The sequence below is a fragment of the Suricata suricatta genome, chromosome X (genome assembly GCF_006229205.1).
Source record: "Suricata suricatta isolate VVHF042 chromosome X, meerkat_22Aug2017_6uvM2_HiC, whole genome shotgun sequence".
Lineage (NCBI taxonomy): Eukaryota > Metazoa > Chordata > Mammalia > Carnivora > Herpestidae > Suricata > Suricata suricatta.
This window is the reverse complement of record NC_043717.1, coordinates 62741163-62765396: the sequence shown is the minus strand read 5'-3', so window position 1 is coordinate 62765396 and position 24234 is coordinate 62741163. Positions and strand designations below refer to the sequence as shown.

The window sequence follows — 24234 nt, the reverse complement described above, 5'->3', positions numbered from 1 at the left end:
AACATTGATAATTTGAATTGAAATGGCTATAGACAAGTAGGAAATGTTAACAAAAAAAAGGACTTTTGAATACTAAATACTAAATACTACTGATAGGAAGTAAACTGGAAAAACAAAACAAAACAAAACAACACTCAACTCCAAACATGTTCTACCTTTCATGAAGATGGAAGGGTGATTCTGAGAGCAGAACCAGGAGACCAGAGAGGCACAGGAAATTATTGCTGGGCAGGAATAGGATGGTGTGCTAATCAAGGAACCTCAAGTATCTGACTGGCTGGATTTTAGAATTGCTGTGACTATTGTGTCTCTCATTTTCCCCTTTGTGAACAAGACTATATAGCACTTATGCTATTACTGCCCCACTATTTTATGGTGAGAATGTGAGAGATAGATAAGTTATTCCTTTCATTCCAAAGTCTCTAGATGGAACGGAAATGTACTTGCGGTTCTCTACTTATTAAAATATATGAGGAGCTTCATCCATAACAAAATCTAATTTGGATGGTGACATTGTGAACTTTGAACTGAATCTGTAATTGCATGAGTCTTTTACTTACCTTATAATCACGAGCTAACCTCCAAGACCTGACTTTTACTGCCCACATGCTTGTATTCACTGAACTTTGTGTCACATTTTCCCTTAAGCTCTTCTTTCCAGCTAATATCTTAACTTAGGCAAATGGAAAGTGAAACTGCCCCTAAAGTGATAACAACTGCCCTGACAACACCTCTATCCTTCCCAGACCACGCAGACCAGTTTGCACTTAACCACTGACTGTACATGCACAAATAAACAATTGAGTTACCTCTAGAATGACTGAAAACTACCTTTCCCTCATAATAATACTAAAATATCTGCCCAAGGAGGAACATAAGCCTCATTTACATAACACACAATGTGTGTATATGCATGTATCCCTAAGACACATACATGATCTTTTGCCCGCCTCTATATAGAATGACAAGCCCTCCCTATCTAAATTTTTATCCTAACCCTAAATTTAAAAAATATCCAATAGTTCATTTTTGCTTTCATTTCCCTTGCCTTTGGGGATGTGTCGAGTAGGAAATTGCCGCAGTTGAGGTCAAGGAGGCTGTTTCCTACTTTCTTCTCAAGGGTTTTGATGGTTTCCTGTCTCACATTCAGGTCCTTCAAGCATTTTGATTTTACTGTTATGTATGGTGTAAGAAAGTGGTCTAGTTTCATTCTTCTGCGCGTTGTATTCAAAAGTCCTACTTTTTTAACAGTCCAGTTCTCCCAGCACCACCTGCTAAAGAGGCAGTCTTTTTTCCATCGGAAACTCTTTCCTGCTTTGTCAAAAATTAATTGGCCTTACATTTGTGGGCCATTTTCTGGGTTCTCTATTCTATTCCATTAGGGATTTATCCAAGGGATACAGAAGTGCTGACATATAGGAGCACATGTACCCCAATGTTCATAGCAGTACTGTCAACAATAGCCAAATCATAGAAAGAGCCTAAATGTCCATCACCTGATGAGTGGATCAAGAAGATGTGGTATATATACAAAATGGAGTATTACATGGCAATGAGAAAGAATGAAATATGGCCATTTGGAGCAAAGTGGATGGACCTCGAGGGTGTCATGCTAAGAGAAATAAGTCAGGCGGAGAAGGACAGATACCATATGTTTGCACTCATAGGTATAACTGGAGAACAGGAGAAACCTAATGGAGGACCATGGGGAGGGGAAGGGGGAAAGAGAGTTGGGTAGGGAGAGGGATGCAAAACCTGAGAGACTATTGAATACTGAAAATGAACCGTGGGTTGAAGGAGGAGGGGGAGAGGAAGAAAGGTGGTGGCAATGGAGGAGGGCACTTATGGGGAAGAGCACTGGGTGTTATATGGAAACCAATTTGACAATAAACTATTTAAAAAATGCAATCACCCTTCACTGCTTTTGAAGTCATTCTCTGAGATCTCCATATTTTCTGCTAATGAAGTTTCCTTTTTGTGACAGCTCAACCTGGTGCGGTTTCTGACTTGCCAAGGAACAAACTCTCATTGGTTCAGTTACATTAGGAAAGGATGAATATATTTTGCACACAAGAGGGACAAATATTTTTTCCAGAAACATTTGACACTGATACTTTTAAAATATATCAACAAGTTCTTTAATACTCCTTTCTTCAAGATGTACAGCCTAATTCCCCTTCTTTTGAATGTGTTCTGGTCTTAGTAAATCACTTCTAATGAAAGGAATAAATAGAAATGATGGTAGATGGCTTCAGAGACTAAACAATGAAAGGCATTATTGTGTTTCTGATGTTTTTGTTGGATTATTAGCTCTGGGGAAAGTTAGCTGCTGTTTTCAGAAGATGCTGACATGGAAAGTGACTTAGTTCATGATGCCATAACAAAAACATTATAGAATAGGAAGCTTAAACAATACAAATTTATTTCTCACAATTTTGGAGGCTGGGAGGTCCAAGAACAAAGTGCTGGACAATTTGCTTCCTAGTGAGAAATGTTTTCCTGATTATGTTCTCACATGGCAGAGAAAGAGGGACTGAGGATGAGTGCTCACAATCTTCCCCGTCTCTTATTATAAGAGCACTATCAAACCTATCATAAGAGCTTGCACACTCATGACCTAATTATCACCCACAGTTCGTGTCTCCAAATACCACCATATTGGGGATTAGGACTTCAACATATGAATTTTGAAGGATACAAACATGCAGTCCATAACAGAGAGAAAATGAAGCTTCCTGCTAACAATCCCCAAGGAATTTAAGCATCCTGACAACATCCATGTGAGTGAGTGAGCCAACTTAGAAGTGGATCCTCCACTTCCAGTCAAATTTTCAGATGACTGCAGCCCTGAGAATTTAATGAAGTCTTGTGAGAGCCTATGAATCTGAATGACCCAGCTAAACTGCTCTCAGATTTTCAACCATTAGCAACTGTGTGAGATAAAAATGTTTGTTTTCAGCTGCTAAATTTTAGGCGATTTTGGCATCAATAGATTACTATGATATAAATTGTGCTAGCATAATTAGTTGATTTTGTTTTCTTGAAACATTCAGTTGGCTTCTAGAAATCGCACTCATGCTTTTCTCTTCCCTCTCTGGGTACTTATTTTCAGATGAATTTACCATTCCATCACTAATTTATAAATATTTAAATTTGAATTCATCTTGACTCCACTAGTTCTTTTTTAAATGTTTCTGTCTACATTCAAACCCTAAGTGATGTCCTCTAGACTCAAGGCTTTAAATACAATCTTTATTAAGATAACTTCTAAATTTACATACCAACCCACATCTCTCCTCCAGACCCACGTGTCTCCTTGATATTTCCACTTCTGTAAACCAGGAGTTAATTTTGAAGATTTTATTTTTAATGCTTATTTATTTATTTATTTATTTATTTATTTATAAGGGGGTAGGCAGAGAGAGAGGAGAGAATTCCAAGCAGACTCTGCACTGTCAGCACAGAGCCCCATGCAGATTTCTATCCCATGAACCCTGAGATTATGACCTGAGTCAAAACCAAGAGTCAGATGATTAACTGACTGAGGCACCCAGGCACTCTGAAGTAGTTTAAATTTAAGTTTTGAGGAATAAACATAAATAAACAATGTAAACATCACCTTTTAATGACATTTTAGACCATTTAATTATGTACAATTGAAGGTCATGCGGATCATATTCAAGAATATGAAATTCAGAAAACTTTGTTCACAAAGCATGTTATTTATTAGGAAAAACAAATTAGTCCCTTGGATTTACTGGCCACATGCATGCATCAGCATGCATCTTGCTCATAATTATTTAATTATACTTTGGTATAACGAATATTTTATAAGAAATTTTTGTCTTGACATTGAGGGCTTAAGGCTAGTAACTAATGTTAATTGAAATTGAAATTAGCATATTATTTCCATTTTGAAATTTTTATTCATAATGTGTGGACTAACAATGTTGATTGGATTAAATTTGTGATAGCCATTAAAATAATCCAGGTTGTAGTACTGCATTTGGTGATTATTAGCGATAAAAGTCTCAAAAGACTGTATTACCACATTGCACATGAAAATGTCACTATGATATGAGGTATCGGACCCGAGCTTTATCCCTCCTACGCCTTGTGTTTACTTCTGAATAAAATGTTTGAAACATTGAGATACACATTGGCAAGTCAAGATCAAATTAGAACACTATTCAAATGTTATAAATTGAAATGAGCAGTTATATAATGAGATATTCTAATTTTGCCTTTTGCTTTTATTTATCTCTCAGCAGGCTGGCTGAAACTTATCTGGATTTTGACTTTTTAAATTAGTCTTAGAACATTCTTATGGGTGCTGATATTTTCTCTTTTAGTCACAGTCTCTGCCCTCTGTTGATACATAAAAGCAAAGATGGATATAAAATAATAACATTTAAATTGAGCCAAATTAGAACATTAATATGAGTTAATATCATTCTAACATGGGAAACTTTGTGTTCTCAACTTTTGAAAACTACTAAGAAATAACTAGTTTTGCTTTCTAGTTTTCTGCAACTACCTCTATTTAAAATACTTGAACAATTTTTAAATTAATATTCCTTTTTTATTGAAAGATAGTTGACACACAATGTTACATTAATTTCAGGTGTACAACATTGACTTGACAACTCTATACATTATGCTATACTCACTACAAGTGTAGCTAACATCTGTCACCATACAACATTATTACAGTGTCATTGTCTATATCCCCTGTGCTGTAACTTTCATTCCCCTGACATATTCATTCCATATTTTAAACTCATATATTCCATTCTTCTTTACCAATTTTGCCTATTCCTTCCCCCCACACCACAATCACCAATTTGCTCTCTGTATTTATGTGACTATTTCTGCTTTTTAAATTTTATTTTGTTTTTTAGATTCTAAATATAAGTTAAATAATTTGGTATTTGTCTTTCTATGATTTATTTGATTTAGCATAATATCCTCTAGGTCCATCCATGTTGTCACAAATGACAAGATCTCATTTTTTTATGGCTGAGTAAAATTCCTGTGAAAGTGTGTGTGTGTGTATGTGTGTGTGTGTGTGTGTGTGTGTGTGTGTGTGTGTCCACATATTTTTCAAGATATGTCTTCTCAGGCTAGGTGAGCAAACCAGAACAGACATTTACAGAACTGAAAATAAAGGACATACGTGTATATACATGGCTTGGCCAGGACGCCAGGACTACTGACCAATGATGGTAGTTAATGTGCATACTAAATAAGAGAGGCGCAAATATGAAAAGATGAATTCACAAAAAAAGAGAGTTAAACTATATATAAAATCAAGTAATATTTAAACCATGAGGAAAATGGAATTTACACAGAATCTCTGGGCTAATTTCTGTATGACTATTTCTTGCCAGGAGGAAACTGCAGGTCCAAGCCCTTCAGATCTCAATGAAAGGAAAACCTGTGAAAACAATTGTTGGTTTGAAAATAGAGGTGTAACTGAGTTTCTCAAGAGTATGTTTAAGGAAATATTTCTCTCTGATGGGGTTGAAGCTACAAGTTAATAAGGAACATTAGTTAGATTGTTATTTTTTGTTATTGTAAATATATAAAATGTTTATAAAGTTTTATATAGTTTATAAAACGGAAGAAAATAAGTGTTAGTAGCTGTGATATTATGATGAGTTAATAATGGTTTCTAATAGTTTCTTGAATAAAATTGGAACTAAATGAAATGATGGGATGGAGTGACTTTCAGTAAATGAAGAATGAGTTCTTAAGAATTTGCACAAAAAATATAATTGGAATTTTGAAATGAAATATAATTATATTAGTGCATATTGTATCAATGACTGGTATTAAATATAATTAAAATTAAATAACCAAAACATTTACTAAGTCGTGCCAAGGACAAGGAGTGAATCCTGTCACCAAGCTCTGCCACCTGATCGAGGACATGAAGATCAAATCCCTTGAGGAGATGTATCTCTTCTCCAAGCCCTTCAATGAATCTGAGATCATTGACTTTTTTTCCTGGGGCATCCTTCAAAGATGAAGTTTTAAAAATAATGCTTGTGGAAAAGAAGATCCATGCTGGTTGGTGGACCAGGTTCAAGGCATTTGTTGCCATTGAAGACTACAATAGGCATGTTGATCTAAGTGTTAAGGGTTCCAAGGAGGTAGCCACTGCCATCCATGGGGCCTTCAACCTGGAGAAACTTTCTTTTGTCCCCGTGTGCAAGGCTACTGGGGGAACGATCAGCAAACTCAACACGGTCCCATGCAAGATAAACCAACCACTGTGACTCTGTGCTTGTGCACTTCATCCTTGCACTCAGAGGCACTGGCATTGTGTTCAAGAAGCTACTAATCATATCTGGTATTGACAATGGCTACACCTTGACCAGGGACTGCACTGCCATCCTGGACAACTTCCCCAAAGCCATTTGTGATGCCATTTCCAAGACCTACAGCCATCTCACCCCTCACCTCTAGAAAGTGACTGTGTTCGCCAAGTCTCCCTATGAGGAATTCACTGACCATCTTGTAAACACTCACAGCAGAGGTCCCAGGCCCTAGCTGTGTCTAACATAAAGATTTATACAAGAAAATTAAAGTTAAATAAAACTTATAAAAAAAAGAAAAAACAGACACAGGAAAACAAAACCATTTATTAATTAGAATAATTCAGTAATGCAACCATTGCACTGAGGCTTGATCATTATTTCCAATACTGAATTTCACATAATGATAGGAATAATCACATAATGATATAGTTGAATTTCTGTAGATAAAATATGATCATAAATATCTTGCAAGTCATTGTATAAAGAGTGTGCAATCCAGAGAATAACTTAAATTGTTATTCATGTGTTGGATAAAAATCTAAAATAAATTGAGTTTTGCCTATTAATTTTCTTGCTAAATCATAAATATCATTTGTAATGTAGCATAAAGAATGCTATGCGGTATAAAAATTTATATTATTTTCAAAATGGTTTTAAAACTTTTAATTCCAGTATAAATAACATACAGTGTTATACTAGTTTAAAACATATAGTGATTCAACAGTTCTATACATTACTCAGTGTTTGTCAAGACAAATATACTCTTAATTTGCTTCACTTATTTCCCCATGTCCTCATCCACTTCCTTTCTGGTAAACATCTATTTATTCTCAATAGCTATGAGCCTCTTTTTGTTTTTTTTTCTGTTCATTTTTGTTTCTCAAATTCCACATGTGACCATAATCATATGGTATTTGTTTTCCTGTGACTGACTTATTATAATTATATTGCCTAGATTACACTCTAAGTACATCCATGTTATTGCAAGTGGCAAGATTTTATTCTTTTTATAGCTGAACAATATTTCATTGAATATATATATACCACTTCATTTTTATCCATTCACATAACAATGCACACTTGGGCTGCTTTCATAATTTGTCCATTGTAAATAATGCTGCAGTAAACATAAATTGTGCATATATCGGTAGTGTTTTCATATTTTTGGGGTAAATACCTAGTAGTGTCATTAGTGCATTATATGGTAATTCTTTTATTCTTTTTAAGGAATGCATAGTGCTTTCCACAGTAGTTGAAGCAGTATGCATTCTCACCAACAATGCACAAGGGATTCTGTTATCCACATCCTTGTCAACACTTGTTTCTTGTCTTTCTTTTATTTTAGCCATTCTGACATGTGAAGTGATATTACACTGTGGTTGTGATTTGCATCTTCCTCGTAATGAGTGATGTTGAACATCTTTTCCTGTGTCTATTAGCCATTCATATGTTTTTTTGGAGAATATCTGTTCATGTCTTCTGCCCATTTTTTTACTGGATTTTTTTTTGCTGTTGAGTGTTATATGTTATTTATATATTTTAATTACTGACTATATATTGGATATGTCATTTGAAAATATTTCTTCCATTCAGTAAGTTTTCTTCTAGTATTGTTGGCTGTTTCCTTCACTGTGCAGAAACTTTTAATTTTGATATAATCCCAGTAAATTTTGTTTGTTTGTTTTGGGGGGGGTGTGTTTTTTTCTTTTGTTTACCTTCCCTCAGGAAGCATATCTAAAAGATCTTCATACAGATGATTTCAGATAAAGTACTGCCTACAGTCTTTTCTGGGATTTTTATGGTTTCAGGTCTCATATTTATGTCCTTTATTCATTTTGAGTTTATTTTTTATGTATGGAGTTACAAAGAATTCCAGTTTCAATTTTTTGCATGTGGCTCTCCAGTTTTCCCAATACCACTGCCTTTTTTTGTCAAAGATTAATTGACCATATAATTGTGGGGTCGTTTCTGTGTTTTTTATTCTGTTTTATATATCTATTTTTGTGCCCATAAGAAACTGTTTTGATCACTACAGCTTTGTAATATAACTTGAAATCTGGATTTGTGGCAAGACCAACTATTTTTTCTTTTCTTTTTCAAAATTACTATGGCTATTTGGAGTCTTTTGTGGTTTGTTTTAGTTCTGTGAAGAGTTCTCTTGGTATTTCGATAAGGATTGAAATAAATCTGTAAATTGCTTTGGGCAGTACAGACGTTTTAACAATATTTGTTCTTCCAATACAACAGCATGGAAAATCTTTCCATTTGTTTGTGTCATCTTCAATTGCTTTCATCAATATTCTATAGTTTTCAGAGTACAGGCGAACCTCTTTGATTAAGTTTATTCCTTGGTATTTTATTATTTTTGGTGCAATATTAAATTATCTTGTTTTCTTAACTTCTTTCTGTTGCTTCATTATTTGTGTGTATAAATCTAACAGATTTCTGGATAATGATTTTGTATCCTTTGAGCTTAACTGAATTTATTTATCAGTTCTAGTAAGTTTTTTAAAATTATTTTTTGTAGAGGTTAGGTTTTCCTATGTATAGCATCACACCATCTGCAAACAGTGAAGGTTTTACTTCTTCCTTACTGATGCCTTTTATTTCTTTTTGTTGTCTGATTGCTGTGACTAGGGCTTCCAGCAGTAAGTTGAATAAAAGTGATGAGGATGGATATCCTTACCTTCTTCCTGACTTTAGGGAAAAAGCACTCAGTTTTTCCCCATTGAGGATGATATTAGCTGTAGGTTTTTCATATATGGCTTTTATTATGTTGAGGTATGTTTCCTATAAACCTACCATGTTGAAGGTTTTATTATGAATGAATTTTGTGCATTGTCAAATGCTTTTTCTGCTTCTGTTGAAATGATCAAATGGTTTTTGTCCTTTACATGTTGATAGAATGGATCATATTGGTGGATTTGTGAATATCGAGACACATTTGCATCCTGGGAATACATCTCACTTGTTCATGGTGAATGAATTCCTAAATAATTTTTCATGTTTATTTATTGTGAGAAAAAGAGAGAGAGAGAGAGAGAGAGAGAGAGAGAGAGAGAGAGAGAGAGAGAGAGGATAACGTGACAGGGCGGGGCAAAGAGAGGGGGAGAGAGAGAATCCCAATCCCAAGCAGGCTCCATGCTGCAAGCACAGAGCCCAATGCCAGGCTAGATCTCATGAATCCGGAGAGCATGACCTGAGTCCAAGCCAAGAGCTAGATTCTTAACTTACTGAGCCACCCAGGTGCCCCAATTAGTGACTTCTTTAATATGTTGTTGGATTTGGTTTTCCAGTATTTTGTTAAGAATTTTTGTATTTATATTAATCAGAGATATTGGCCTGTAGTTCTCTCTCTCTCTCTCTCTCTCTCTCTCTCTCTCTCTCTCTCTGTAGTGTCTTTATGTGTTTTTTAAGTCTATTTATCTTGAGTTTCTGTCTTCAGCCTCTTAGAGTGAATTTGGAAGCTTTCCTTCCTAATGTGTTTTATGGAATAGTTTGAGAATAATATGTTAACTCCTGGACGTTTGTTTGTTGGAAGTTTTTTCTTCTTACTGTGATTCTCTGGTCAGGTACATTGTTTATATCTGTTTTGTTCAATTCTATGGCTGTGATTTCTTCTTAATTACAGATTCAATTTTATTGTTTGTAATTTGTCTGTTCACATTTTTATTTCTTACTGATTCAGTTTTGGGAGGTTATATCATTCTAGGAATTTATCCTTTTTTTCTAGGTTGTGCAGTCTGTTGGCATATAATTTATCATGATGTTCTCCTATGATTCTTTGTATTGCTGTGGTGCAGTTGTTATTTTTCCTCTCATTTTTATATTGTTTATTTGCCTCCTTTCTCTCTTTCTGAAGCTGGCTAAAATTTTATCAATGTTTGTGGGGTTTTTTTTTCCCAGGAAACCAGCTTCTGGTTTTATTGATTTTATCTTTTGTTTGTTTGATTGTTAGATTCTATTCCATTTATTTCTGGTCTAATTTTATTATTTCCTTTCTTCTCCTAGTTTTTACTTCATTTGTTGTTCTCTTTATAGCTTCTTTAGGTGTAAGATTAGGTTATTTATTTGAGATTTTTCTTGCTTCGTAATGTAGACCTATATTGCTATATGCTTCCCTCTTTGGACTGTCTTTGCTGCATCCCAAAGGTTTTGGACATATTTTCATTTTCATTTGTTTCCATATATTTTTGTATTTATTTAAATTTTTTTACTTATTTTTGAGAGCAAGAGAAACAGAACATGAGCAGGGAAGAGGCAGAGAGAGAAAGAGAGAGAGAGAGATGAAGATACAGAATTCAAAGCAGGCTACAGGCTCTGAGCTGTCAGCACAGAGCTGGATGCAGGGCTCGAATTCACAAATCATGAGATCATGACTTTAGCTAAAGTTGGACTCTAAACCAACTGGGCCACCCAGGTGCCTCTGCTTTTACATTTCTTCTTTGATTTTCTGGTTGATCCATTTATTGTTTAGTAGTGTATTTTTTAACCTTCATGTATTGTGGTCTTTCCAAGTTGTTTTCTTGTGTTGATTTCTAGTTTCATAGCATTGTGGTCAGAAAGATACATGGTTTGACTTCAGTTGTTTTGAATTTGTTGAGACTTGCTTTGTGGTGTAATATGTGATCTCATAGAGACTGTTCACTGTGCACTTGAAGAGAATGTGCATTCTGCTGTTTGAGGATGGAGTTTTCTGAGTATATCTGTTATATCCATCTGAGCCAATTTCTTGGCTCACTATTTCTTTGTGGATTTTCTGCACTTTGACTAAGTAGGGTTTTAAAGTCCTCTACTATTATTTTATTACTATCTATTACATTTTTGTTATTAACTGTTTTATGTGATTGGGTGACTCCATGTTTAGTGAATATATATTTACAGGGTTATATCTTCTTTTCCAATTGTTCATTTTTGATTATATGTCCTTTTATGTCTCTTGTTATAGTCTTTATTTTAAAATATTTCTTTCCCAACGTAACTATTGCTATCCTGGCCTTCTTTCCACATCCATTTCCATGGTAAGTGTTTCTCCATCCCATTGCTTTCAATATGCATGCATATGTCTTTAAGTCTCAAATCAGCCTCTTATACGCATCATATATATGGACCTTGTTTCTTTTAATCCATTCCATTACCTTATGTCTTTTGATTGGAGTGTTTATGAATTTACATTCAAAACACCTATTGATACTTATATGCTTACTTCCATTTTGTTACTTGTTTTATGGTTGTTTTTGTAGTTCTTCTCTGTTATTTTCCTTTTATGCTCCCTTCTCTCACATTCTTTAGTGATATATGTGGATTCATTTCTCTTTATTTTTTGCATACTTATTAATAGTTTTTGATTTATGGCTAAAAAGGTTTGTATATAATATCTTCTAATATAGAAGTCTATATTAAGTTTATGGTCACTTAACCTTGAATCTTTTCTTTACTCCTCTCTCCCCTCTATTTTAGGTGTATGATATAATACTTATATAATACCATATTTTGTCATTATTTTGACTAATTTTTACATAACACTTATTTTTGTGGATTTTGTGCTTCCTACTTGTCTTACTCCTATTTATTGTCTTCCCTCTCCACTCAAAGAATCCCCTCTCATAATTATCATAAGGCTGCTTTAGTGTTCATGAATTCCTTTAACTTTTGTTTGTCATGGAAACTTTATTTATCCTTTCATTCTGGATGATAGTCTTGCTAGATATAATATTCTTACCTACTGTTGTTTTTTATTTCCTTTCAACTCTTTGAATATATCATTCTGTTCCCTTTTGTCTAACAAATTTTCTACTGTAAAATCTGCTGATAGTTTTAAGGGATTTCCATTGTATGTAACTGTCTTCTTTTGCTACTTGTGAAGTTCTCTATCATTACTTTTTGCCATTTTAATTACCATGTGTCTTAATAGGAACTCCTTGGGTTAACTATGTTGAGGGTCTCTCTGTACCGCCTGGATCTTGATGTTTTCTTCTCCAGATTAGGGAAATTTTCAGCTATTAATTCTCCATGTAAATTTTTTTCCTCCTTTTGTCTCTTTCTTCCTTCTTGAATACTTATGATGAAAATAGCATTATATTTGATAATGTCACTGAATTCCCCAGGCCTATTTTCATCTTTTTTCCCCCTCATTTGCTCAATTTGATTGTTTTCCATTACTGTATTCCCAGGCCACTGATCCATTCTTCTGCTTCATCTAGTCCACTACTTATCCCCTTCAGTGTATTTTTAATTTAAATTAGTGAGATCTTTAGCTCTAATTGATTTTTTAAATGTTTATTTATTTGAGGGAAAGAGAGAGAGAGAGAGAGAGAGAGAGAGAGAGAGAGAGAGAGAGAGAGAGAGAGAGGCCATGAGTGGGAGAGGGGCAGAGAGAGAGGGAGGCACAGAATATGAAGCAGGCTCTAGGCTCTAAGCTGTCAGCACAGAGCCCAACATGGGGCTCATGAACTGCAAGATCATGACCTCAGCCAATGTCAGACACTTAACCAACTGAGCCACCCAGGTGCCCCTCTGATTGGTTCTTTTCTTAAATGTATTCTATGTCTTTATTAAGGGTCTCACTGAAGTCTTGCTCTCTTTTCTCAAGTCAAGTGAGTATCTCTGTGAGTATTTAAAATCTCTCTCAAGCATAGTATTTATCTCCATTTTGCTTACATCACTTGCTGTCATTTTGTCCAGTTGTTTCATTTGGGACATATTCCTCTGTCTTCTCTTTTGTGTAATTCTCTGTCTATTTCTGTATGTTAGGAACATCAGCTACATTTTCTGCTTTTAAAGGTAATGGCTTTATGAAGATGAGGTCCTGTAGTATACTGCAATATAATGCCCCTTATTCTCCAGGACCTGATGTTTCAGAGAATGTCTCCTGTGTGTTGCCCTGCTGTTCATCCTGGCTGGTTTGTCCTTAGGTTTAGTCTTCTACAAAGGCTCTCTTTGCCTATTGTGGGGTCTTTTTCCTCCTTGGCTGGATGGCATGTTTTAACATGATGTGCACTCCTCTGCTTGTGAAATGAGACCTGTGGCCACAGTCACTGGAGCCAAGGTCCCACAAATACACTGGTCAATAGATGTAGTGTTGGTGAGGTTTGCCAAGAGTCCCACAGTGCCGGGACTGAGACAATGCGTCTGGAAAGGGTATATCTACTGAAATGAGGGGTTCAGGGCTTGGTCTGACCATGTTAGTGAATGTGAGAGAGAGTGAGATATTTTTAAAAACTGTACTGGTTTCCAAAGTTGGCCATATGCATATGCTGAGCAGGGGTGAAGGATATTGTGCTTGGCAGCTCTTTTGTTCCCAGAGGCATCTCCCTGTGATTTTTGACTGTCTCTGGGTCATTCTCTGAGATGATTAAATAACTCTCCCTTCCATATATCGACAGTGTTTTTAAAACTGCTGATTCCAACCATTATTTTAGCTGCCTATTTGTCAAGCTTCTTTTTAAGGATGAGGACTGAGCTTTCTAAACCCTTGCAGGCTATCCCAGATCCAAGCCCACTGATTTTTAGAGTTTTAAAGCTTTAAATATGGCTGGTAGTAAGAACTTATGAAATTCAACCTCTCTTGCTTTCGAAGCCAAATATTATGGGGATTGAACTTCCTCGTGTGCGTTTCCTGGTGTGATTGTCTGCTTTTTACCTGTGTTCCCATCACCAGCTCCTTCCCAACTGTGCAAAACCATGGTTTGTTTCACTACAAAACGATATCTACACCCTTTCTACCTTCTTCAATGTGGCCTCTTCTCTGCCTTTATTTGTGGGTTTTTTTTATAGTCTTTGGGTCATTTTCTAGGTTATTTACACTGATGTAAATGTTATCTAGTTGTATCCATGGTAATAGATGAGCTTAGAGTCCTCCTACTCAGTTATCTTCCACAGAAGTACTCAAAAAAGGTATATTCTTGTCCATACTATTAGAAATACACAGTACAGTTCCTTTCGACTTTCTAGTCTCACTTGGAACAACTATATAAACATAAGTCAGATAATAGAATTGTCATAAGCAGACACTGTATTTTAATAAAAAAGATTATCCTAATTAAAATTTTCAGCTACTCTAATAACAAATTTCAAATTTTTATGTCAGTAAATCAGCCTGTTATTAAGAGGGTTTACACAATTTGTGTTTAATGGAAAAATAGTTGTGTTATTTAAGAGTTAAAGGACAGTCCCAGACTAAATAAAGTAAGAAACTTAGTGACTAACTCTCAAATTTGAATGTTGAACAACACATTATATATCCAAGACAAAGAGTGTAATTTATATCAGACTTGAACATAAATTTTTGACATAAAATTATACTGTTTAATGACAAGCCACAGATGAATGAAAATCTGTTGAATGCTTCACCACCCTCGTGCGATTCCAGTAAGAGGAACTGACAATATATACAGAGAAACAAATAGACGTCTTTATTCAATTTTACACATCTTTCACTATACATTCACTTATTCCTACTAAATGGACATTTTATAATATCACTAGACACCACTTAGAAATTAATGTTACTTTTTATAAGATAATTGAGTTTTTCAAACCAAGCCATGTATGAAATTTAGGGTAGCAATTGGTTCTATTTTAACATACTTAAGAAATGTTATTTCTGTTCAATTTATGATATTTTAAAAACCTGGATTTTTTATTTTGAGGCAGCCAAATAAATTTAAAAGTTTTTTTAAACATATTTTGGATTTAAAAAACAGCAAAAATTTCAGCCCTAGTTGAGGAAAGATAAAATCTCAGAGGACAGTAGTAGAAACACTTTATTAATAAATATATTAAGAAACATGATCTCAGAATTTGAGAAGTGAGACAAGAAGCATACTGAGAATTATTTTATATTTTAAGTGTCCTCATTTTATTTATGGGGTTTGAGAATTCCAATAGCCTTTTAGGCATATTGTTATAAACACTCATTAAAATATCTTTTTCTTACATAGTCTATCTTAATTTTTATTAAAAATGAAACCTTCTAATTTGAAATCACTGAAACCAACAACAATGTTATCAATAGTTTATAAACTGAAGTGAAAATTGTTTTTATCTTGCTTTCAGACTCCATCAAATATTTTCCTTTATTATAATTTAATTTGTTTACCTGCCTAAGATTTATTATTTTTTTCTTAATGTTCTATCTGTTCACTGAGAGTCTTCTTATTCCACCCTCCATTATCTATCTGATTATATTTTTGGGTTCCTTGGAAAATTGTATCAATAATTGTTTCAAGGAATTTGAATTTAAAGTCACTTCATCAGAAAATTGGTGGGTTGCCATATACATTTACCAATTCTAACAAATTATTTTATTGTATTAGAAATCATCTGAATAGCTTATTTGTTGGTGATTTGTTCTGGAAGAAATGCTTCCAAAGAGCAATATAGAGTATAAGTTAATTATCAAAGTGAATTAAAGTAATATTGGATCATTAAAGTGAGAAGAAAAATTTAAATAGGGACTGTGAGTTACAGTATCTCATACAATAAAGCTATATTTTTCTCTCAGAATGATTATTTTAAAATCCCTGCTTAATTGACAAACATTAATTTTTAGAAAAATGTATCTTCTTATATTTTGCAACTATGTCCGGAACATATTTTAGATATGAAAACTGTCACAAAATACCAATACTTTGGAAAAAGATTCTGGAAAAAATATCTTCTTTAGATATCTTTTTCTTTGTGAAACTTTGTAAAGATTTGACTCATAAAATATTATAAATACTGCAATATTTTACATCTTTCTTCTACATGAGAAAGACATAATCCTTAATGTTTTTAATTCTACCCAAATTTTAGTTGAGTCATAAAAGGGGTTATTATTACATGTAGACATTCTCCCACAAGATGAATATGTAGAAAACCATAGTATTTCATTTCTGCCAAATATGGTAAAAATTGATGAAGAAATCAATTGGGCTCAATTCAAAAATAATAATTAGCTACATCAAAAGTAGTACTCACAAAAAGGTTTTAAGTATTTTTTAGAAAATATGGTGCTTAGAACTTTTACTGAACCCATTTTTACCATAAGTTACCCAATTTTGGGTAAACATTATGTACACATATAAAACATAATCTCATGTAGTTGCTATATGTATGAGTGTATATTTTACAAATTGCAAAAAGGGATGTATGAACCAATGATCCATTTTTTTCATTTTAAAATCATTATAAATAAGTAAACCAAGGCACAGTGAAAAAAAAAGCAAGATGCTTATTTATGAACAAGATTGGAATATATGATTGCTGTTTTCGAATAAAGAACAAACATTTGTCCAACTGAAAGTTGCCTATGGATTGAAAAACACTGCAATATAATCTACTGTGTTTTAATGTTACATTTTTAAAAACCATTCAGATATTCATGTAATAAAATAAATGAGCATGTCTATACTAATTTCTAAAGAGGTTAACGTGTCTATTTTAGTTTTAAAGAACGAATAAGTAAAATTGTTATTTGTTTTTTTAAGGTTACATTTCATCTAGGTGATAGGCTGGGGTTTATTCCATGGTTGCTTTTAAGAAAATGGGATCAACCTAAATATCTAATAGGAGTCATCCATTCTAAGGAGACTTTAATATTACTGGATCTGTAAAGAATCTTTTTTTAAATTAATTAATTAATTAATTAATTTAATTTAACTTTAAATTCCAGTATTGTTAAAATACAGTGCTATATTAATTTCAGGCATACAATATAGTAATTCAAAAATTCCATACATCACCAACTGCTTATCACAAGGGCACTACACAATTCTCATCACATATTTCACACATCCCTCACCCACCTTCCCTCTAAGAATCATGAGTTTGTTTCCTATACTTAAAAGTCTTTTTCTTCAATTACCTCTATGTCTTTTTTATCTTTTTCTCATTTTTTATAATTCTTAAATTCCATACATGAATGAAATCATATGATATTTGTCTTTCTCTGAGTGACTTCTGTCACTTAGGATTATACTCTCTAGTTCCATCCATGTCATTGCAAATGCAAGATATAATGCTGTTTTATGGGTGAATAATACAACTTCTTTTTCATTAATCTACTGATTAAACACTTAGGCTTCTTCTGTATCTTGGTTATTATAAATAAAACTGCTATAAATATAGGGGTGCATGTATCCCTTTGAAGTAGTGTTCTTGTATTCTTTGGGTATATACCCAGTAGTGTTACTGATAGATCCTAAGGTAGTTACATTTTTAACTTTTTGAGGATCCACCGTACTGTTTTCCAGAATCCATGGTATTCTCCATACTGGCTACACCAATTTGATTCCTACTAACAGTATAAGATGATTCCCTTTTCACCACATCCTCAGCAACATCTGTTGTTTCCTGCGTTGTTGATAATTTTAGCAATTCTGATGTGTGAGGTGATATATAATTGTAGTTATGATTTGTATTTCCTTAATGAATAGTGATGTTGAACATCTTTTCATGTGTCTGTTAGCTATCTGCATGTTTTCTTTGGCAAAATGTCTGTTCAGGTCTTCTGCTCATTTCTTAACTGGGCTATTTGTTTTTTGAGTGGGTATTGAGTTGTGAAAGTTCTTTATATATTTTAGATATAAAACTTAATTGGATAAGTAATATGCAAATAACTTCTATTTTGTAGAAGTTTTAGTTTTATTGATTGTTTCTGTTGCTGTTCAGAAGCTGCTTATTTTGATGAAGTCCATATACTCTATTTTTGCTTTCATTTCCCTTTCCTCAGATGACATATCAAGAAAACTGTTTCTGTGGCCTACGTCAGAGAAGTTACTGCCTGTGCTCTCTTCTAGAATTTTTACAGTTCCAAGACTCCCTTTTAAATATCTATACATTTTTAATTTACTTTTGTTTTTGGTGAAAAAAAGTTCTTTTGCATGCTTCTGTCCAGTTTTTTCAACAGCATTGTTGTAAAGACTGTCTTTGTCCTCTAGATATATATATATTTTTAAGCTTTTGTATTTTATTTTTTTACTATGACTAAAAATCATTTTATTCTTATTTATTTTTAATATAGTTTATGTCAAGTTGCTTTCCATATAAAAACCAGTGCTCATTCAAACAAATGCCCTTCTCCATGCCCATAACCCATTTCCCCCTCTCCCCTCCACCCATCAACCCTTAGATTATTTCAGGATTTAAGAGTATTTTATGGTTTGCCAGCCTCCCTCTCCTTAACTATTTTTTTCTTCTCTATCTCCAAGGTCTTCTGTTAACTGTCTCCTGATTCACATATGAGTGAAAACATATGGTATCTGTCTTTCTCTGCCTGACTTTTCTCACATAGCATAATACCCTTAATTTCCATCCACGTTGCTAAAGATGGCCAGATTTCATTCTTTCTCATTGCCATGTAGTATCCCATTGTATAGATACACCACATCATCTTGATCCATTAGTCAGTTTATGGACACTTATGTTCTTTCCATGTTCTTGCTATTGTTGAAATTGCCGCTATAAACATTGGGGTACTTGTACCCTTATGCATCAGCACTCCTGTATCCCTTGGGCCAATTCCTAGCAGTGCTATTGCTGGGTCATAGGGTAGCTCTGCTGTTAATTTTTTGAGAAACCTCCACACTATTGTCCAGAGAGTCTGTAGCAGTTGACATTCCCACCAACAGTGTATGAGGGTGCCCTTTTATACACATCCTCTGCAGCATCTATAGTCTCCTGGTTTTTACGTTTTAGCCACTCTGACTGGCGTAAGGTTGTATTTCAGTGTGGTTTTGATTTCAGTGTGGTTTTCCCTGACGATGAGTGAAGCTGAGCATCGTTTCATGTGTCTGTTGGCCATCTGGATATCTTCTTTGGAGAAGTGTCTAATCATATCTTCTGCCCTTTTCCTCACTGGATTATTTGTTTTCTTGGGTGTGGATTTAAGTGAGTTCCTAATAGAATTTGGATACTAGCCTATTATCCGATATGTCATTTGCAACTATCTTTTCCCATTCCGTCGGTTGCTTATTAGTTTTCTTGTTTCTTTTTCTGTGTAGAAGCTTTTTATCTTGATGGGGTCCCAATAGTTCATTTTTGCTCTTGTTTCCTTGACTTTGGGGATGTGTCAAGTAAGACATTGCTGCGGATGAAGTCAAGGAAATTGTTTCCTGCTTTCTCCTCTAGGGTTTTGATGGTTTCCTGTCTCACTTTGAGGTCTTTTATCCATTTTGAGTTTATTTTTGTGTATGGTGTAAGAAAGTGGTCTAGTTTCATTCTTTTGCATGTTGCTGTCCAGTTCTCCCAACACCATCTGTTAAATAGGCTGTCTTTTTTCCATTGGACACTCTTTTCTGGTTTGTCAAGTTAGTTGTCCATACATTGGTGGATTCAATTTTGAGTTCTCTATTCTATTCCATTGGTGTATGTGTCTCTTTTTGTGCCAATACCACACTGTCTTGATGATGACAGCTTTGTAGTAGAGGCTAAGTCTGGGACTGTGATGTCTCTTGTTTTGGTTTCTTTCTTCAATATTACTTTGGCTATTTGGTGTCTTTTGTGGTTCCATAAAAATTTTAGGATTGTTTGTTCTAGCTTTTAGAAGAATGCTGTTGCAATTTTGATTGGGATTGCATTGAATGTGGAGACTGCTTTGAGTAGTGTTGACATTTTAAGAATATTTATTCTTCCACTTCACGAGCATGGAATGTTTTTCCATTTCTTTGTGTCTTCTTGAATTTCCTTCATAAGCTTTCTATAGTTTTCAGCATACAGATGTTTTACTTCTTTGGTTAGGTTTATTCCTAGCTATTTTAAGGTTTTTAGTGCAATTGTGAATGGGATCAGTTTCTTGACTTCTCTTTTTGTTGCTTCATTATTGGTGTACAAAAATGTAACAGATTTCTGTACATTGACTTTGTACCTGCGACTTTGCTGAATTCATGGATAAGTTCTAGCAGATTTTTGTTGGACTCTGTAGGGTTTTCCATGTAGAGTATCATGTCATATGTGAAAAGCCAAAGTTTGACTGCATCTTTGCCAATTCTGATGACTTTTATTTCCTTTTGTTGTCTGATGGCTGATGCTAGGATTTCCAACTCTATGTTAAACAACAGGGGTGAGAATGGATATCCTTATCATGTCCCTGATCTCAGGATGGAAGCTCTTAGGTTTTCCCCATGTGGGATGATATTAGCTGTGGGCTTTTCACAAATGAATTTTATGATGCTTACATATGTTCCTTCTATCCTGACCTTCTCTGGGGGTTTTATTAAGAAAGGATGTTTTATTTTGTAAAATACTTTTTCTGCACACTTTGACAGGATCATATGTTTTTTTTTTCTTTTGTTACTTAGATGTATCACATTGATTGATTTGTGACTATTGAAGGAGTCCTGCAACACAGGAATAAATCCCACTTGATCATGGTGAATAATCCTTTTTATTTGTTGTTGGATACAATTTGCTAGTATCCTGTTGAAGATTTTTGCATCCACATTCATCAATGATATTGGCCTGTAGTTTTCTTTTTTTCTTCTTTTTCTTTTCTCTCTCTCTCTCTCTCTCTCTCTCTCTCTCTCTCTCTCTCTCTCTCTCTTTCTTTTTGCTGGATCCCTTTCTGTTTTGGGCATCAAAGTATTGCTGTCTTAGAGTAAGTCTGAAAGTTTTTCTTCCATTTTTATTTTTGGAATTGTTGGGATATTTATGGTAACGGTTTCATTTTCTTCAAGAGTTATGTGTCTGTTCAGATTTTCTATCACTTCCTGTTTGAAGTTTAGTAGTGTGTGTTTGTTTAGTAATTTGTCCATTTCTTCTAATTTGTCCAGTTTGTTGGAGTATTATTTTTCATAATATTCCCTGATAATTGTTTTTATTTCTGAGGGATTGTTTGTAATAAACCCATTTTCATTCATGACTTCATCTATTTGGGTGGTCTCTCTTTTCTTTCTGAGAAACCTGGCTAGAGGTTTATCAATTTTGCTTATTTTTACAACAAATCAACTCTTGATTTCATTGATCTGTTCAATTGTTTTTTTTATTCACTATTGTTTATTTCTGCCCTGATCTTTATTATTTCTCTTCTTCTGCTGATTTTAGGGTGTCTGTGCTGCACTGCTTATATTTCCTTTAGATGCACTATTAGATTTTGTATTTGGGCTGTTTCTAGATTCTTGTGATAGGCCTGGATTACAAAGTATTTGCCTCTTGGAACTGTCTTTGCTGAGTTTCAAGGAGTTTGGATTGTTGTATTTTAATTTTCATTTGTTTCCATATATTTTTAAATTTCTGGTTGACCTGTTCATTTTTTAGTAGGATGTCCCTTAACCTCCACGATTTTGGAAGTTTTCCAGTCTTTTTCCTGTGATTGATTTCAAGTTCCATAGCATTGTGATCTGCATGTGTGCATGGTATGATCACAATTCTTTTATATTTATTGAGGGCTGCTTTGTGACCCAGTATGTGATCTATATTGGAGAATGTTCCATGTGCACTAGAGAAGAAAGTGAATTCTATAGCTTTGAGATGTAGAGTTCAAAATATGTCTGTCAAGTCCATCCAGTCCAATGTGCCCTTAAGGGCCATTGTTTCTTTACTGATTCTCTGCCTTATTGATCTATCCATTGCTGTAAGGGGAGTACTAAGTCCCTTGCATTGAACACATTCTTATCAATAAGATTGCTTATTTTTGTGATTAATTGTCTTATATTTTTGGGTGCGCCTGAATTCGGTGTGTAGACATTTATAATTGTTAGCTCTTCCTGATGGATAGACCCTGTAATTATTATATAATGCCCTTCTTCATGCCCTTTTATTTCTTTTACTTTGAAGTCCAGTTTGTCCAATATAAGTATGGCTACTCCAACTTTCTTTTGACTTCCAGTAGCATGATAGATAGTTCTCCATTCCCTCACTTTAAATCTGTAGGCGTCCTCAGGTCTAAAAGGAGATTCTTGTAGACAGCAAATAGATGGGGTCTTGTTTTTTTTTTTTTAATCAATTAAGATACGCTATGTCGATTGATTTGAGAATTTAGTCAATTTACATTCAGTGTTATTGTTGGAAAACATGAGTTTAGAGTCACTGTGTTCTCTGTAGGTTTCATGCTTATAGTGGTTTCTCTGATGCTTTGTGTTCCTTGCAAAATTTTCCTCAGAGAGTCCCTGTTAGGATCTCTTGCAGGGCTAATTTAGTAGTGATGAATTCCTTCAGTTTCTGTTTGTTTGGGAAAATCTTTATCTCTCTTTCTATTCTGAATGACAGGCTTGCTGGATAAAGGATTTTTGGCTGCATATCTTTCCTGTTCCTCACACTGAAGATTTCCTCCCATTTCTTTCAGGCTGGACAAGTTTCAGATGATAGGTCTCCTACTACCCTTATGTTCTCCCTTTGTATGTTATGGCCTGTTTATCTCTGGCTGCTTTAGTTATTTTTAATAGTTTATTGTCAAATTGGTTTCCATATAACACCCAGTGCTCTTTCCCACAAGTGCCCTCCTCCATGACCACCACCTCCCTTCCTTCTTCTAACTGCTTTCAGAATTCTCTCTTTATCCTTGTCTTTTGTCAGTTTCACTATGTGTCATGCAGAAGATCGATTCAAATTACATCTGACGGGAGTTCTCTGTGCCTCTTGTATTTCAATGTCTGTTTCCTTCCCCAGGTTGGGGAAGTTCTCAGATATGATTTGTTCATGTACATCTTCAGCCCCTTTCTCTCTCTTCTTCTTATGGAATTTTTATGATGCGGATATTGTTCCAATTGGGAACTCAGTCCTCCAATTTACCTTTCATGCTCCTGAGTCACTTTATCTCTCTTTTTCTCGACTTCATCTTTTTCTATAATTGTACCTTCTAATTCTCCTATTCTCCTCTCTGCCTTTTTAGTTCATGTGGTGGCCACCTCCATTTTAATTTGCACCTGATTTATAGCATTTTTAAATTCATCATAGCTATTTGTCAGGTCCATGATCTTTGCAGCAATGGAGTTTCTGCTGTCTTCCATACCTTTTTCAAGCCCAGTGACTAATTTTATGACTATTTTTTAAATTCATCTTCAGTTATGTTGCTTATTTCTGTTTTGATCAATTCTTTAGTTGTCACTTATTCTTCAAAGTTCTTTTGAGGATAATTCTTCCATTTTGTCATTTTGGCTAGATTTCTGTGAGTTGCAGGTTTACAAGCTTGTTATGTGTTCTGCACCTTGGAGGACTGCTATATTAAAGGGAGCATATACATTGTCTTGGGCCTCACCAGGAGGGTTTTTTTGAAGATTATCCCTTGCTCTATGTTGTTGTGACTTTGATTATTTTATTTTGCTACTCATAGTGATGTTTTGGACTCCCAGCCATGTGTGCTTTGGTTTGTTCCTTGAAGTAGCCTTGGAACGGAAAACAGAAAGACAAACAAATAGGGAACGAGAACACATAAATGCACAAACAAATCAAGCAAACAACTAAATAGGCAAAAATTAAAAGGAAAACAAAGGACAGGCTAAAAGCATAAAACCAGAAACGTCAGTTACAAATAAAGAGCAGGGTGAAGGCAGTGCTGATGGAAGAGCATATACAAGGAGTGAAATGCCAGTAGTGGGGAGAAAGAAAAAATGAATATTGACCAGGCAGAGAGACTAAAAGGCTTATTCTAGACAAAGAAAAAGGAGAGTAAGGAAAGAGTCAAAGTGAAAGAAATAAAGATGTTACCCAGAGAAACTATGTAGCCTGATTATTCCAAAGAGAGAGAAAGGAAAGGAAAGAAGGAGTAGAACATGCATCGATGATGGATTTAATGTATCTTTTTAAGCAAACCTATATCAAGACTAACCAGCCTAGAGGAGGGAAGAGATAAGGAGAAAAGCGAGAATATATCTGAATAGCAAGAACTGACCTAGAGTTAATCATGACAATGAAGCAGTGCTGGTCTGGAGGGAGGGCACCATCTGTTTCCGCAGCATATATCTGGCTCCCTTAAAAGCAGCTACCCAGAGCA

General features: G+C 34.5%; 1 pseudogene; it reads left to right on the top strand.

The window, feature by feature from the left end:
* LOC115283430 overlaps window positions 1–6555 on the top strand; it is a 12790-nt pseudogene extending 6235 nt beyond the window's left edge.
* The last annotated feature ends 17679 nt before the right edge of the window (window positions 6556–24234 follow it).